Genomic DNA, 18,330 nt, shown 5'->3' with positions numbered 1-18,330 from the left:
AAACACAATGATTGTTTCCTCCCCTGCTTTCACCTCCTTTCCCTACTTTCCATACCTGAGGTGAGAATGGCTGCTGCAGATCAGGAATGAGATGGAAGAAATGTGAAAAACCAAAGGGGGCACAGGTGGAAAGTTCCTGTTTGCTGTGCACTGAGGAAAAAGAAGGTGGAAGAAAATAAATGCATACATTCAGGAGTGGTGGTAACTCAGGAGTAGAGGCCTCAAGAATCTGCTGAATGCTGTGTATGATCCTTTGGGGTAGGGAGGATAATCAACCTCAGGACACTGCAATTGCATGAGAAAGGTGGACTGGAGCTAATGAGTCTTGCATTTCATGCAGCCCCTCATGCAAAGTCTTCACATGCAGCACTTTGGGATATCAGAAGGGAGCAGGTGGCACTAGGGGGGCTGTAAGGTCCCTGTCATATGTATGGTGTTCTGCACCCAAGCTTAAAGTCCTTTGTCGTGCTGCCTTAGCTTATCCTCTGACTTTGATTAACTTCCTGAATTTGTTTACAAGTTTTCAGTAGGCTTGCCTTATCCCTTGTGTTAGTGGGCTTTCTGCAGGTGGTGTTTCCAGAGAACTCTTGGAGGCAGAGTGCTACTGCCCCTGGTAAGAGGCAGAAACTCTTGTCAGTACTAACTGCTTGCATGAAAGATACTTTCCTTGGAACAGTACATTAGTACCCATGTGAGTGCTGGCCTATTCGTCTCTGTGAACTTGCCTCTGTGCTCCTTCCTCAGGTGTGAAATGGAGGCTTTTCTTTCTTGGATTTGGAGTAAGACTTTCTGGGAAGGAGGTGGCACGTACTTCCATTGAAATGTGATCTGGCTTATACATGGTGTGTTGGTGTGCTCTGAAGATTTTTCAATCTCCTTATCTGTAGATCTTTTGAAAACACATTCACATTTCATGCATTTCTCTTTGTATAACTCTTCTGTCATCAGTAAAGAGACAAAAAACTCACTACAAGTGCTTCCTGGTCCCTCGATTAGCAACACACTGCTCTTGGTCTTCCTTTCTAGCTGCTAGACCTCGAATTCCGTATGCAGAGTCTTCTTGCTCCTCAAGGTGCAGTAGCCTTGTATTGGACACAGTCTGCCTGCCTCTTCCTTTTGGCCTGCCCACGTTCCATGTACATCTGATAAAAGTGCCTAGAACAACTTTGAGTCAACTGGGGAGGGTAGCTGGTTAGATGCCCCAAGTTGCTCTGATGTCCCTGTAGTATCGTTTCCTTCTTTATACAGATCTGTTGCCTCACTGTAACAGATTAGTGTGGTAGTGCCATGTAGGATGTGAGATGGTGGTGCAGCTCCCAAGGACAAACATTTTAGAGATCCACAAGATGGGTGGAGGTAATGGCCAAAGTCACCCCAGAGCAGAACAGCTTTGGGAAGCAGTTGATTGTCCTACAGCTCATGGGGAGCAGTCAGCTCAGTGGATAGTTGCTGACCTCTCCAGTCAGTGATAATCTGTCATTTTAGTGGAGTCATGCTGAGCACAAATCGGGACAGCAGCCTGTATGGAAGAGTTAGTCTCCAAAAGCATCAATGAAAGCAAACTGTGGGACTCAAGCTGACAGTTCTGTGAGAGCTGGATTTGTGCACTGTCCTGGTGGGACACCTCACTCATGCTCAGAGGGATTCCCCTTGCCATCTTTTCCTAGAACATCAACTGTGAGAAGCATGTACCTCTCAAAGAGTAGGGCAACAGGAGAAATATTTAGGGCCTTAAAGACTACATAGTGTCTGAGTAGAGAATCAGCTTGGGAAGTAACTGATACCAGAAATACAATCTACTTACTGTTTCCAGGGATGATTTCGTATACTTGAGAAGAATCTGTTATAGCTAAACCAGTCTGTTATAGCTAAACCAATGGGCTATTTCCCTGAGCAAGGCCATTGCAGGGTGGAATCCCTGGTGTCTCTTGTTCAGCACAGAGTAAGTTCATAATGTTGCTATCACGTTCCTTGTATAATTTTATGCAGCTCTTAGAGAGAGGAAACTGCTGATGTTGTTTCAGGATTATGGTTTAGACTTAAAAGAACACAAAGAGTGGCCTCACCAGAGTAGAGCTGGAGACAGCTCTAGTCACAGTGTGACTTCAATCAACACTGTAACACAATAGGGAGCCTAGCGCTGTGCATGCAGCTGGTACTTCCAGAGTACCTTTGCCTGTTAGGGTAAGTGGTACTCTACTGCAGGGGAAGAAATAACTTTGTAAAAGCACAGGGCTTATTGATATCTGGATTCTACTGCTGACTTAGTTCCCAATGTTTTGTCATAGTCTCCATCTGTACTATAGAAACGGCTGTATCTGGGTTGTAAAGGAGGCTTCTGGAAGAGAAAAATAGTATATCAAGCTCCCATTTGAAGGCATGAGTTTGCACCTGAAATCTGCTTAGTTTCAGAGAATTTTCGAAGAAATAGTCCAGAAAGAACTGCTGTGCAAATTGAAGATGACAACAATGCAAAGAAGGTCCCAAGTTCTGCTTAAGTGAGCAATGCTGCTTTGTCTGCAGTAATGGCTGGTGTCATCCTTCTGCGTTTGCCCAGTGTTAACTTGTCTTTTACAGAGCACCTGAAAATATGAGTCATGAAGTGCCCTGCATGGGCAAGCTTGTGCTGATTGAAGAGCTTTATACATTTTTGCTTCTTCTGACATGATGTTCTCACAGCTGTACAAGATTGTGCAGAGAGGATATTTTGGTAATTTCCATCCCTATGAAAAAGCTAGGCTGATCTTAGAGGTTGAAGGTTCTGGACTTCCGTGCTGGAGGGTGGAAAAGATCCTGTAAGCTTCCTCTGCTCAGATGCCAGATCTTGTCGCTCTGGAGTCAGAAGCAAGTCAAGTCTTCTCGTTAAAGCAGTCTTATCCTGTGGAAATTGCTCAGAAATGTTACCATTTGTGTTTGAATGCAGGCTTCATGCTTGGCACAACAATTGTTGTTTGCCAGAGGCAGACTGTGACAACACAGCATGGTCCTGAAGCATCCAGTGTTAAGTGGGGTTCAACTTTGAAAAGGTCAGCCCACTTAGTTTATAGCATTGGGATGCCCTGATGCTGCTGCAGTACAGCATTGATTACTTGGATCCGTGCACCTTGGTGTTTTATTGTTGACTTGGTGAAACTACAGTACTTATCAGGATATTGTCATGCTTTGAATTTTTATGTAGCAAATCTGATTTTCCCACAGTGTGATCTGTATATTTTAAACCCTGAAAAGATTAATAAACCTCTTTTATATAATGCAAGAGAAGTATGTAATTTGCTCATCTGATTTGAGTAGGACATACTTTCTGAGGGAGCAGAGTCGCCTCAAAGTTACGAAAAAACACAACACTACTTTCTGTACTAGTTTTTAAAAATGTTTAATCATCCCATTGAGCAAGGAAAATGTGATGTAATTTCTGTTCAAATTTTTTTTGGCTTCTGATTTCTTGCAATACATTTTTTTAACCTTTTCCTAGCGAGACGAAAGGTCCCTCAGTATTCTTTCTTGTGCTATTGCCCTATAACAGTTTGGTTGTAGAGACTGTAGTCTTCCCTTCTTAGATGTACAATTTCTCATTCAGGTCTGTTAAGTCACAGTTTGAATATGATTCACCTACAAAATGACAGATTACTTGTCTGATTGCAGCTCATTCATCATAATATATCACTGCCAAGTGCAAATCGTATCTCCTATGGAGATTTCTTAAGGACTGAGTAGTAAACTGTAGAATGATTTCTCACTCACGTGAAGAGCTACCTGCAGTTTCCTTTTCACTCATTTAGTTCCCTTCTCAAAAAAAAAAAAAAAAAAAAAAAAAAAAAAAGCAGTAGAGAAGTGGGTTTTAACAGAGAGAGAAAAGACACCTTGTTTAAACAAAACACTACACTGCAATTCTGATCCTCCCTTTTGAAACAAGAAAACAGGATGTATACAACAGATACAGATCACGTTGCTTAGGACCAGCATTACATAAAAAAACTAGGAATTTCAAAAATGTCTCTAGAAATAAATGGGGCATTTGCAAGCCTTTAAAAATTGTTCCCTACTGGAAAAACGAATTGCATTTTCTGACTGTGTCAATAGCAGAAAAGAGAACTTGTTGAATAGTTTTGAGACCTTGTAATGAAGAATGTAATCTCCAGTTTAGATCCAGGAACTGAAATGAGAAACAAATGATGATAGGTTGATGTTTTCGGAAGATACACTTTAACCAAAAACAACCTATATTCAATCCAGAAGCAATTAGCTAAATTTAAGGCTGACATAGATTTGGAAGAAATCCTGAAGTCAAGTCTCCTACCATCACTAACTAGCAGCAGAATCACAGATGCTTGAGATTGGAAGGGACCTCTGGAGGTCATCTGGTCTATTCCCCCTGCTCAGTCAGGGTCACCTAGAGCAAGTTGCCCAGGACCATGTCCGGGTGGGTTTTGAAGATCTCCACAGGGAACAACTCCACAGCCTCTCTGGGCAACCTGTGCCAGTGCTCTGTCACCTGCACAACAAAATGTTTCTTGACAATCAGAGGGAATCTCTTGTGTTCCAGTTTGTGCCCATTGTCTCTTGTGCTGGCAACCAGACACCACTGACAAGAGCATGGCTCCATCCTCTTTGCACCCTCCCTTCAAGAGTTTCTAGACATTGGTAAGATTCCCCTGAGCCTCCTCTTCTCCAGGCTCCACAGTCTCAGCTCTCTCAGGCCCTCCTCACCGGAGAGGTGCTGCTTCCTCATATTTGTAGTCTTTGCTGGACTCTCTCCAGTATGCCCATTTCTCTCTTGTACTGGGAAGCCCAGAACTGGACCCAGCACTCCAGATGTGACCTCACCAGTGCTGTGCAGAGGGGCAGGATCACCTTCCTTGACCTGCTGGCAATGCTTTGCCTAATGCAGCCAAGGATACCCTTAGTCTCTTAGTGACAAGGGCACACTGCTGGCTCCAGGGTCTTTTCTGCCAAGCTGCTTTCCATGCGGGTGGCCCCCAGCATGCCCTGGTGCCCGGGGTTCTTCCTCCCCAAGTGCCGAGTTTGCACTTTTTGTTCAACTCCATGAGGTTCCTATCATCCCATTTCTCCAGCCTGTCGAGGTCCCTCTGGACAGCAGCAGGACCCTCTGGTGTGTCCACCACTCCTCCCAGCTTAGTGTTGTCTGCAAACTTGCTGAGGGTATATTGTGCCACATCATTTAGATCACTGAGTTTGTACTGTATTTCACAACTCCGTCAAACATTTTATTTAATATAGATTGTGTTTTCCGCTTTCCCAATGCATACATGCACACTCAGGTTTCTTCTACTGGGAGGCTGTTCCAGATTTCTACTTCCTGAATGACTGGAAAACTTGATTTCAAACTAAACTTGCATTTGTTTATTCATTGTTTTCATTATATTTTTTCCTGAAAAATCTTTTCTGCTGTCTGACCCTTTGTCCTTTGTGCATTTTTATGGATGTCAGTCACAACTCCTTCCAGCCTTCATTTTACTAGAATAAAAAAATTTTCTTTTAGTCTTCTCTTCTATGATTTATTCTCTATATCTTGTCTTTCTCACTGCCCTTTCATGCACCCATTCTACTTGAACTCAAACTTGTTGACTGTTGATAAGATGACAGAGTTTATTCAGTCTTCAGTACACTATATTCCATAGTTTTTCTTCCACTTATGGTGTGGCAGATTCTGTTTATGAATAGGAATTCTCTTTAGCTACCTTGTTTTTATTCTTCCATTCAGTGTCAAGGTTCTCAGTGAGTTTTTGTTCTCCAGACTGCTAATATATCTCTTAAGCATATCTCTGATTGTATGTTTTAAAATGAGTGATGTCAGGTTTAGTGCAAGAACTTTCCTTCTATCTCGTTGTCACTTTGGACAAATACTTTTCTAGTGTGCTGTCCTTAGCAGCACAGAATGGAAATGAAGCAATTCTTAGTGTGAGGCTAGCCAATGAAACAGTTTCATAAGAAAGAGTTTCATAAGAAGAGTTTCATAAATTTCCCAGTATTCTGTCATTTAATTACATATTGCCATTTTAATTCCATATTCCTAAAATGGACCTTAAAACAATAAGAAATTTCTGGGCTGCAAAGGAGATTCAATGTGAAAATTTTTAGTCAGAATTATACAAAATGAATGACTATACCAATGATTTTAACACAAAAGAGCATCAATAAGAATCACTGAATCATAGAATATCCCAAGTTGGAAGGGACCCACAAGGATCATCAAGTCCAACTCCTGGCACCGCACAAGTCTGCCCAAAAGTTTAGACCATGTGACTAAGTGCACAGTCCAATCACTTCTTAAATTCATACAGGCTTGGTGCAGTGACTACTTCACTGGGGAGCCTGTTCCAGTGTGCAACCACTTCCTCATGTCCAGCCTAAACTTCCCCTGCCTCAGCTTAACACCATTCCCGCAGGTCCTATCAATGGTAATAACGGAGAATAGGTCACCTGCCTCTCCATTCCCCCTCGCGAGGAAGTTGTAGACTGCGATGAGGTCTTCCCTCAGCCTCCTCTTCTCCAGGCTGAACAGGCCCAGTGACCTCAGCCGCATATAGAATAGGAATAAAAATCCATTACTGCTAAAGAGAGGAAAAAATATAATGCATTTCAGTGTCACTCATTCTAGCTCAATCTGCAGGATTTCCAAGTCTAAGTTTTTGTTCTAGTTCTGGGAATGGTTCAATGCTCTGTATCTTTGTACCTGGGTTGGGGTAATCCCAGATGAATACACACTGGGAGAAGAATTCACTAAGAGCAGCCCTGTGGAGAAGGACTTGGGGGTTCTGGTGGATGAAAGGCTTGACATAAGCTAGCAGTGCGTGCTTGCAGCCCAGAAGGCCAACTGTGTCCTGAGCTCCATCAAAAGAGGTGTGACCAGCAGGGGAAGGAGGTGATTGTCCACCTCTGCTCTGCCCTCATGAGGCCCCACCTGGAGTACTGCATCCAGGTTTGGGGCACCCAGCACAAGAAAGCGAGTCCAGAGGAGGGCAACAAAGATGATCAGAGGGCTGAAGCCCCTCTCCTATGAAGAAAGGCTGAGAGAGCTGGGGCTGTTCAGCCTGGAGAAGAGAAGGCTCGGGAGACACCTCCTTGCAGCCTTTCAGTAATTAAAGGGGTCTTATAAAAAAGATGGAGAAGGACTCTTTGCTCAAGTAGATAATGATAGGACATGGGGGAGCGATCTTAAACTAAAAGAGTATAGATTTAGACTAGACATTAGGAGGAAATTCTTCACTTGCCCCATCCTTGGAGGTGTTCAAGCCCAGGCTGGATGGGGCCTTGGCCAACCTGATCGCCTGAGTGGGTGACTTCCCTGCCTATGGCAGGGGGTTGGAGTTAGATGATCCTTAAGGTCCCTTCCAACCCAAGCCATTCTATGCTTCTGTATTTGGCAGGGAATCAGTTGCCATTCTATGATTTTATCTTTGTCCAATACTGATTTTGTTTATCTATACAGTTGAGTGTTTTCATTTCCAGAAGGACTTCCTGTTGCGTACCATGATTTAGCCAGTCCAGTTCTTTCAGGAACCTCTCTTTTGCTGTTGATGTTTCCATGGCTGTAGGAAACCTGTGTGCCTATTGTAATGAGGAGGAAGGACTAGCTCCTTAAATCCCTATTTCTGGAATTAATGGAGGAACTAACAATATCTATATGAACCCAGAGGTTTTTACTGCTCAAAAGTCATCATCAAGAGGTATATATAATATATTGCATTCTTTCCATCATCCTCACTTAATGTCATGTCATCCATTGTCTTGGAGCCTCTTTGGAGAAGGGTGTCTGTAGGAGTACACCTGAGCATTTAGCATTGCAGGTCACCTGTCCTGTCTGCTCTTCACGCTACTGTCAGTCATTAGTACACTGCCATCTCTGCCTTGCCAGGTATCCATTCCCCTTATAACTAACAAAACATTATAAAGGAGGAATAAGCAAAATCAGAGCCAGAAAATCTTCAGATCTGCTCTTCTGCCAGGGCAAGATTTTTCCTTCATGTTCCTTTTTCCATTGTTCATTTTTAATTTAGTTCTCAACATCTCATGCAGCGATGTCTTACCTTCCATTTGCTCACTGATATTTCCAGCCTGTCCCTATGTCCTCATGAGTTACTGCTTACTGAAGCCAGACAGATTTAGCTCTTCTAATCTTTCCTGGTGAGTCAGTGCCTCTGGCTCCTGAACTGTTATGTGTCTCTTCTGTAACTACCTTCTATTTTGCTGGGGTGTTCCTGGAAATGGACACAGGGTTGAATGTGATATCCGTGTAAAGACACCTCTGTTGGTGGGTGTGCAGGTCTGTATTTGGGAATTATGAAGTGCAGTTTTTAGTGAGGCATTGTGATCCTTTCACTGGTATTTTCCCAGGTCCTTGTAATATGTTATTAAGGATTTCTGAACTGTTCATACCATTGTTCTAGATACAGTGGAGCTGCTGTTCATGAATTTGTCTCATCTCTCCATTCCCATTGATACACTTTTATTCTACAGTATTCACTGGCAGTAAATTGTGCAATTTAATTGTACTTTGCATTAAAATGGTTTTCTTTTAAGACTGCTGCTGAAAATTCATTAGGTATCCAATGGCAATCTGGTCTAGTGGAAGGTGTCCCAGCCCATGGCAGAGGGGTTGGAATTAGATGATCTCTTTAAGGTCCCTTCCAACCCAAGCCATTCTGTGATTCTGTGATCCCTAATTCCTTTGTTGCTACAAGCATGGAATAATCTTTTCCTATAAAGTCATTAATGTCATGAAAAAGATAAAAAATATTTCTATCCCATCCTTTCCCGTACTGGAAGGATGCTATGCTCCTCTCAAACAGAACAATTAGCATTTTTTTCTGTCAGGGATTCAAAATAACATCAGGCCTGATAAAGATCTCTGCAGAAACCTACTTCATGGTTCTTCTTTATTTCAGTTAGTTCTTAGTTTGTATAATGTAAAACTAAACCCAGCATCCTATGATGTCAGTGAGAATGTCTTGTGATAAGAAGTTTCATGTTTTACAAAAGCCTGCTTATTAGATTTATACTATTAATCTGTCAGCCAAGTTTAGAGTCTTGTCAAGGAATGGAATAATGGTGTAGTTTTTTTTGCTTGTTTGAAAGACCTAATTTTGATAATATTCAGCTGCTTGATATGAATGTTATTTCTGTCTGCTCAGTAAGGGACATGTATACTAGTTCTTCTGTTTCTTTTCTGGAAATAGTGCTAGGATGACTGGCTGGTAGTTGTAGGCATCATCTTGTAATATCTTAATTTAACAGCACAACATAAATGCTATTTCAGGGTATCAAGTTTCCAGAATTTTATAAGTACTCTATAAGTATATTGGAGACCTTGGTCAATTGTTGGGACTCTTGGGTACAGGTTATCTAGTTGTTCTAATTTTTTAAGTTATTATTCATTTTGATGATATTTAATGGATTCTCTACCTCCTGTTGGAGTTAAATGTGATTTACATGATATGTATGCATCATCTTATTTCTATCTAAATACAGATCAGAAGTATTTATTGAATATTTGCCTTTTCCAAGTCACTGTTGACAACCCAGTCTCATCTAAAGTTTCAAGTGGAGTAAATCCAGGGATCAGACACTGCCTCTAAATGTATAGCATGCTATAAAAAGATGTCTATGCATGCAGAAACTTGCTGCCTTCCAGAAATAAAGCCCTTAAACCCTCGCTCCTTTGGGTATGTCTGGAGGAACAACTTGGTCTTTCAGCAGGCTCTGAAGAGCAGCAGTTCCATACTTGGTCTGCTGAACCCTGTAAATGTCTAGATTTCTGCCTCTGTATCTGCTGTGCCTCTGCCAAGAACAAGTTGCAAAAATCCTTAGTTGGCATTTTGTAGGACACAGCACTAAATACTGTTCCGAGTCCGTTGGGCAATATTCAGATATGCCTGGCTGCTAGAGTAAAGTAAGCCTGACCATATGTGCAATGCCTCTAGTTTCTCTAGAAAGGTATACATTTACGCAGTGCAATTTGGAAAATCTCACAGGATCAAGAGAATCTGTTAAAAGATTGCTATATCAAAAATCGATGAAAAATAGGTTAGACTTGAACGAGTCCTTAGAATCAGAGAATATTCCGAGTTGGAAGGGACTAACAAGGATCATTGAGTCCAACTCCTAGGTTCCCAAAGGATGACCCAAAATATCTGACCATGTGTCTGAGAGCGTTGCCCAAATGCCTCTTGAATTCCAGCAGGCTCGGTGCTGTGACCGCTTCCCTGGGGAGCCTGTTCCAGTGCCTGACCACCCTCTCAGTGAAGAACCTGTTTGTAACATCCAGCCTGAACCATCCCTGTCACAGCTTCAAGCCGTTTCCTTGGGTCCTCTCCAGACCCTTCACCATCTTTGTAGTCTTCCTTTGGACACTCTATAACAGTTTTATATCTTTCTTATACTGTGGCGCCCAAAAATACACACAGTACTTGAGGCGAGGCCACACCAGCGCAGAGTATAAAGGGACAATCTCTTCCCTTGACTGGCTAGCAATGCCGTGCTTGATGCATCCCAGGATACGGTTGGCCCACCTGGCTGCCAGGGCACACTGCTGGCTCATATTCAGCTTGTTGTCAACCAAAAGCCCCAGATCTCTTTCTGTGCTGTTGCTCTCCAACATCTTGTCCTCAGTCTGTATGTATAGCCAGGGCTGCCCCTTCCCAGCTGCAGGACCTGGCACTTGCTCTTATTAAACTTCATATTGTTGGTGACTGTCTAGTTCTCTAATTTGTCCAGATCGTAGATCTGGACAAACATGTAGTCACAGCACCAAGTCTGTCGGAGTTTTAGAAGTGTTTAGACTATGCTCTCAGTGATATGGTCTGAATTCTGATTTTTGGGTAGACCTATGTGGAGCCAGAAGTTGGACTCGATAATCCTTCTGGGGCCCTTCCAATTCGGGATATTCTATGATTCTATGAGCTCTTTGCAAGGTCTCACCACCCTCGACGGAGTCAACAGCTCCACCCCATTTTGTATCGTCAGTGACCTTGCTCAAAAAACCTTCAAGTCCTACATCCAAATTGTTTATGAAAACATTGAAGAGGAATCGTCCTAAAATGGAGCCCTGGGGAACCCCACTACTGACAGGTTGCCATCCCAATGCAGCCTCATTTACAAGAACCCTTTGGGCCCAACGTGTCAGCCAAATGTTCACCCATCTTGTTATGCTCTTATCTAACTGTATTCTGGTCGTTTTGTCCAGAAAGACACTGTGAGAGACAGTATTGAAAGCTTTACTGAAATCCAGAAAGATTACATTGACCACCTTCCTTTGGTCATCTGGATGAGTGATCTTTTCGTAAAAGGAAATTAATTTGTGAATTCATGTTGGCTACAACCACTGTCTGTGTTGTCCTTCAGATGTTTTTCAATAACTCCTAGAATAATCTTCTCCTTGATTTTACCAGGCACTGAGTGAGACTTACAGGCCTGTAATTGCCAGGATCTTCCTTCTTGCCCTTCTTGAAAACTGGGACCACATTTTCCAGCTTCCAGTCAGTTGGGACCTCTCCAGATTCCACCATTAAAAAATAATTGAAAGAGGTCCTGCAATGACATCAGCCAGCTCTCTCAGTACCCTGGGATTAATCCCATCAGGCCCCATGGACTTCTATGCACCCAGGTGGAGCAGCGAATCCTGCACAAGTTTGGGGTTGACTGGGAGTTTATCATTCCCGCAGTCATGGTCCTCCCATTCAGGGCAGCTGGTGTCCCAGAGCCCATCACTGATGTTGAAGACAGAGGTGAAAAATGCATTGAACATCTCTGCTTTGTCTATGTCCCTGTTTGTTAGATGACCATCCTCATCAAGTATCAGCCCAATGTTTGCTCTGGTCCTCCTTTTTCTGTTAACATACTTAAAAAAGCCTTTTTTATTGTCCCACACACTGCTCTCCAGCTTCAATTGAGCCTTGCCTGCACAAATTCTCTCCCTACAAAGGTGAGCAGAATCCCTGTAACCCCGTAGAGGGCTGTGCTGCCATCCATACCTGGACAAGATGGAGCACTGGGCAGTAAGGGACCTCATGAAGTTCAGCAAAGGCAAATGCAGGGTCCTGCACCTTGGGCAGAATAACCCCATGCACCTGTAAAGGCTGGGAGCTGACCTGCTGGAGAGCAGCCCTGCAGAGAAGAACCTGGGAGTCCTGGTGGACAGCAGGTTAACCATGAGCCAACAATGTGCCCTTGTGGCCAAGAAGGCCAACAGTATCCTGGGGTGCATTAGGAAGAGTGTTGCCAGCAGGTCAAGGGAGGTGATCCTGCCCTTCTACTTAGCGCTGGTGACACCTCTCCTGGAGTATTGTGTCCAGTTCTGGGCTCCCCAGTACAAGAGGGACATGGAGCTCCTGGAGTGAGTCCAGGAGGGTTACGTAGATGATTAGGGGACTGGAGCACCTATTGTATGAGGACAGGCTGAGGGAGCTGGGCCTGCTTAGCCTGGAGAACAGGAAACTGAGAAGGGGATCTGATCAATGCGTACAACTATCTGAAGGGAGCGTGTCAAGAGGATGGGGCTGGACTCTTTTCATTGGTGCCCAGTGACAAGACAAGATGCAATGGGCACAAACTGAAATACATGAAGTTCTGGCTGAATATGAGGAAACATTTCTTTACTGTAAGGGTGAACAGAGCACTGGAACAGGTTGCTCAGAGAGGTTGTGGAGTCTCCTTTCTAGGAGATATTCAAAACCCGCCTGAGTGCGATCCTGTGTAATGTGCCCTAGGTGATTGTGCTCAGCCACAGAGTTGAACTAGATGATCTCCAGAGGTCCCTTCCAACCTCAACCATTCTGTGATTCTGCGTAGTTCTCCCATGTCACCCAACCTTGTTTCTGGTGACCATATGCTTTCTTTTTCTGCCTAAGCACTTGAAGAAGATCCCTGTTCAGCCAGGCCAGCCTGCCCCTCCTGCTTGACTTCCAACATTTTGGAATTCCCTGTTCCTGTGCTCTTAGGAGATGGTACTTAAAAAATGACCAGTAACGTTGGACCCCAGTGTATTTAAAAGCACTTTCCAGGGGACCTCACTAACTAGTTCCCTGAGCTGTCTGAAGTCTGCTTTCCTCAGGTCCAAGGTTGAAGTTTGGTGGCAGTTTTCCTCCTATTGCCAAAGATTTTAAACTTGGCTACTTCGTGGTCACTATGGCCAAGGTGACCACCTATTGCCACTTCACCTGCAAGCCCCTCCCTGTTTACAAGCAACAGGTCCTAGAGGGCACCTTTCCTAGTCAGCTCTCTTAGTACAAGTACTAAGTTATCATCAGTCACAGAATCATCTAGGTTGGCAGAGACCTCCAAGATCACCTAGTCCAACCTCTGACCTAACACTAACAAGTCCTCCACTAAACCATATCACTAAGCTCTACACCTAAACATCTTTTAAAGACCTCCAGGGAGGGTGACTCAACCACTTCCCTGGGCAGCCCATTCCAATGCCTAACAACCCTTTCAGTAAAGAAGTTCTTCCTAATATCCAACCTAAACCTCCCCTGGCGCAACTTTAGCCCACCAGGGTGCTTCAGGAATCTCCTGGACCTTTTTGTCTCAGCTATGTGATATTCCCAGTTGACATCTGGCAGGTTAAAGTCCTGAAGTCCCCCATAAAGACAGGGACAGCCAATCTAGAAGTGTCTCTCAGTTCCTTAAGGAATAATTCATCAGTGTCATTGTCATCCTGGCCAGGTGGTCTGTAGTAGACTCTTGCAATGACATCTCCTTTATATTTGTTTGTCTGTTAATCCTTACCCAGAGCCTATCAACTGCATTGTTGCCAGCCGCAAGCTCTGTATGGTCCAGTGCCTCTGTTACATAGAGTGCCACCCTCCCGCTTTGCCTGCTCTGCCTATTCTTTCTGAAGAGCCTGTAACCGTCCATTGTAACACACCAGTCACAGACCTCTTCCCAACAGGTTTCACTTATGACAACGATGTCATAGCTCTGGAACTGGACCAGGGCTTCTAGCTCCTCTTGCTTGTTTCTCATGCTGCATGCATTTGTGTAGAAACATTTCAGATGTGCTTCATTGAACCCAGCCCCTTGTGGGGCAGAGTGAAGGGTCTTGCTAGCACACAGTCCCTCAATTTTTGGCAAGCAGTCCCATAGCTTATCACTGGCAGGTCCAGTTTTGTCCCTTTCCTCCTTCAAATCTAGTTTAAAGCCCTATCAATCAGCCCTACCAACTCTTGCATTTGTTTGAGTGTGTTCCCCAGAGACTTAGAGGCAGAAACAAAGATGAGACTGAGAGAGGTAGAGGAGAGGGGAGGGAAGTGTAACTGTTGTTTTTTACTTTGGTGCAATCAGTATGATAAATGTTTTTTTCCTAGTCTCCAGTTCAGGGAAATGCCAACTTCAGGCTGAAGTCTTTGCCATTTTCCCACTTTACTCCTGTCTGAGCAGCACATTTCTACTGAGGGCATGCATGCTTGCCTGTCTGGGAGGAACTAGGAAGAAATACCAGACATGTTGCCCACTTAATGAACGTTTGCCTATTCTGCTGCTATAAGGAACCAGAACCAGATGAGCAGCATGTTTCTAGGTGGTGAATATCACAGATCTGTTGTTAAGTCTGAGATGAACCACTGTTGGGCGCTGGGTGGATCTGTGGTTCTAAGAGCATAAATGCAAGAAGAGAAGTAAATACACAGAAAAGTCATTGACAAGAGTGTGCAGGGGTGGTAACAGCGCCATCCCCTGCTGTTAGGACAAATGTTTTCTTGAATGAAAGTCAAAGCAGCTCTAGGACAGTTACACTTTTAGGAAGGCATAATTTAGTATTTCAGTGCAAAAAGCAGTGTCTTAGCCATTGTATGAAATAAAGTCATAGAATATCCCAACTTAGAAAGAACCCACAAGGATCATCAAGTCCAATTCCTGGCTCTACACAGGAGCACCCAGAAGTCAGACCATATGTGTGATAGCATTGTCCAAAGGCTTCTCAAACTCCAGCAGGCTTGGGGCCATGACTATGTCCCTGGGGAACCTGTTCCAGAGCCCAATCACTCTCTCAGTTAAGAACCTGTTCCTAATATCCAGCCTGACCCTCCCCTGTCCCAGCTCCATGCCGTTCCCTCGGGTCCTGTCACTGTCACCAGAGAGCAGAGCTCAGTGCCTGCCCCTCCGCTCCCCTAGTGAGGAAGCTGCAGGCCGCCATGAGGCCTCCCCTCAGCCTCCTCTTATCTGCACTGAACAAACTAAGTGACTTCAACTGCTCTTCATACATCTTCCATTCTAGACCCTTCATCATCTTCTTAGCACTGAATGTAAAACTAAAAGACACTTATAGGCTACTGGAACCTTTTTTGTAAGGTTTCTTTTTTGTCAGGTATATATTAATTTCATAGTCTTTCCATAGACTTCAAACAAACATTCACCAGTTTGGTTTCTTACCACAATATTTTATGGGAGAATTTACTTGCTTTGGGAGTTGGAAATCTTCTTTCTAGCCTAAATATATTTATGTCCCATGCAACCCCATTTGCTGTTGTTCCAGCAGTGTCTTTAAATTTAGTTACACTTTGTTCCTCATTGGTGTTTTGTTTTTTCAATTTACATTGATAGACCTGCAGTTCTTAACCCTCAGCACAGTTGACTTTTCTGGCAGATTTCCTGATATTTTTGGTCTGGTTTCTGTGAATTTGTGAAATCCGTTGTTTTGTGGTTTATCTTTCAGTTAGTTTCAACAATCAACTTAGCGTGAAACTGAAAGTGACTTCAACCAGTGACATCATATATTCCTTGTTGATTGTCAAAAGCAAGTCAAAAACAGCAATCTTGTCATATTCAGTCACTGAGCAAAATCATCAGCTATCTTACTCAGAAATATCTGGATCCTGTTATTAGAATTCTCTATAATCTACATATGGGAACCAAGTCTTCTGTAGACAAATTGACAGTTTTTAATCAAATTAGATAAAAGCCTTTATAGCATTATCAAAATCCAGTGAGACTGGAGAATAAAGTGAGTATTTTCACTTAGATCCTAATAGACTTTTTCACACAAGAAGAGTTTATGTAATGTATAAGCGGTTTTAAAGTGTGCTATCAATGATATACAATGCTATTTTATGCCCACCACATTTTTGTCTCATCTGAATAATCCATGTCTTTCAGTACTCAGATTTAACTCAGTCTCTAGGTCTCGCACTACAGACAATGTATGTATGGTCTGTCTAGAATCCAGGGTTAGCTTGTGAAGATTCTGGCACCTTTCTACTATGCCATTGACTGGGCACAAAGGAAATGGCAAAGATCCTCAGTCTAATTCTGTGTTTCCTGGGGTTTTTGATCTTAGTAGAATGTGAAGGCCCCACAAGCTGTTGCTTTTGTCACTGTAGAAAATGAAGAAACATTTGAAGGGAGGGCATTAAGGAAGGGCTCTCCTGCTTCCTTTGTTGACTGCCTTGTGGCCTGGCCAAAGCCAAGTGGATCTGATGTTGAAGCTAGAAACCTCTGCAGCAGCTACTCCCTGTTCTGGACTTTGTTTCCAGAGAGGTGACATCTGGAGGACAGTAAATTTGGTTCTCTCCAGAAGTCTGTGTACATTTCCATCACTTGCATCACCAGCTCCTTGGTCCTTGGCCCTGACAGATGCCCAAGGGAGCCCTGCCTATCCCATTCCTTTCCGTTTCCTACCACATGCTCCTTACCTTCCTTCTCATGACTTGGGGCAACACAAACAGTTCTTGCTAGTGTCCTGAATATAGGCAATTTCAGTTCAAGTTTGAGGAGAGTTTTGCTATTGGAAGGGGCCTTAATTTGGTACGTGGAAATGGGAGATAGGAAGAAGAGGCTTCTGGATTGCACAGCTACATTCCTGAGCCTGCACGTGTAGAGGGGAGAAGAGGAAGGAGCCACTGAACAAGACAGATGGCTTTTCCAGAATCACACATTGATTTCCATCAACAGAGTAAAGCCAAGTATCTGTCCCAGTGTATTCTGGAACATGTGCCATTCTTGTTACTGCATGTTATATTGGGGTGATCCTTAATCTCCCAGTAGCTGTATGGAATTGCACCTCAAAGAGAGCTATGTGGTAGATCTGGGCTGTGATATGAACACTATCCCTGTTTTCTTATCCAGTCCCATTCCACTCTTTCTCAGTTTACTTTGTGGTGGACATCTCATTCCAGTGTGTTCAATACAGGCAAACTAACTGTTGGTCTTGAGATATAGTTCAGAACTCAACTGTGAAAACTGGTTTGTTTATATGTATTGCGACTTTGGTACCTTTGAAGCATCGACACCACAGCTTACACAAATACATGAGCAGATGCATGCAGATAAAGTCTATACTCTTGTGCTTATTCTCTGAAGTAGTCATCTCTTCCTCTTCAAGATGTTTTTGGCATCTTCCATGCCTGCACTGACCTGTAACCTGTGTTCATTCTGCTTCCAGTTGACACTGATTATCGTGCGGCAGACAGGGGGGCTGGGCATCAGCATCGCAGGGGGCAAGGGCTCCACCCCTTATAAGGGTGACAATGAGGTAAGACCTTGGACTGCATAATTATTGAAGCACCCACTTTTCAGGGACTAGTTCTCTGTAGATGGACGTTGGATTTCCATATGTAAGAGCTTTGTGGTGGTTGGACTGGGCTTTCACAGAGCAAGGTGGAGGGCAACCCTTGACCTGCCGAGGAGCAGGGGGCTGGAGCACAACTTCTCAAACATTCAGGCTACTGACCACCAAGAGCAGCAACGAGAGCAGCAGTTTCTTTCCCACTTGTGTCCTGATGTACAGGACTCAAAAGGAGAAAAGTATAGGGTTGTCTTCCACACATGATAGCATCAGCTGTGCTGTTCTCATCCTACTGGAAAAGGATTACTGTTTCCTTCCCTTTTCCTTTTCGTCACATGTGGGGTAGCCCTGGAACGGGAATTTTTTTCCCCTTTCCACCAACTCCTGAACGGAGTGATGTGGATGTCTTGTCCCCAGAGCCAGGGTATGGGATTGGCAAGGGATTTTCCCCTTTCCCTTAAGTTGAAGGGGGTGGACTACTTTCCTTCCACACTTTACATGGTTGAGGAATGGACTCCACTTCTTTTAACACAGAGTGTTTTTCCAGGGCGTCTTTATTTCCCGTGTGTCAGAAGAGGGACCTGCAGCTCATGCAGGGGTTTGTGCTGGGGACAAGCTTCTGGAGGTAAGAACCTAGCTAATATTTCTAATGACTAGAGAGTGGATGGAGAGGTGTGGGTTGATGCATAAGTGCATTGCACTAGTCTGTAAGCCAAATTAAGCATCAGGAGCTGCACAAGGAGAAAACAAAATCCCCCCTAGCTCAAAGAGTAGGTTGTTTAATTAACATTGCCATTTATCTTTTAATTAGC

The sequence above is a fragment of the Cygnus olor genome, chromosome Z (assembly GCF_009769625.2).
Source record: "Cygnus olor isolate bCygOlo1 chromosome Z, bCygOlo1.pri.v2, whole genome shotgun sequence".
Classification (NCBI taxonomy): domain Eukaryota; kingdom Metazoa; phylum Chordata; class Aves; order Anseriformes; family Anatidae; genus Cygnus; species Cygnus olor.
This window is presented reverse-complemented; position numbering follows the sequence as displayed.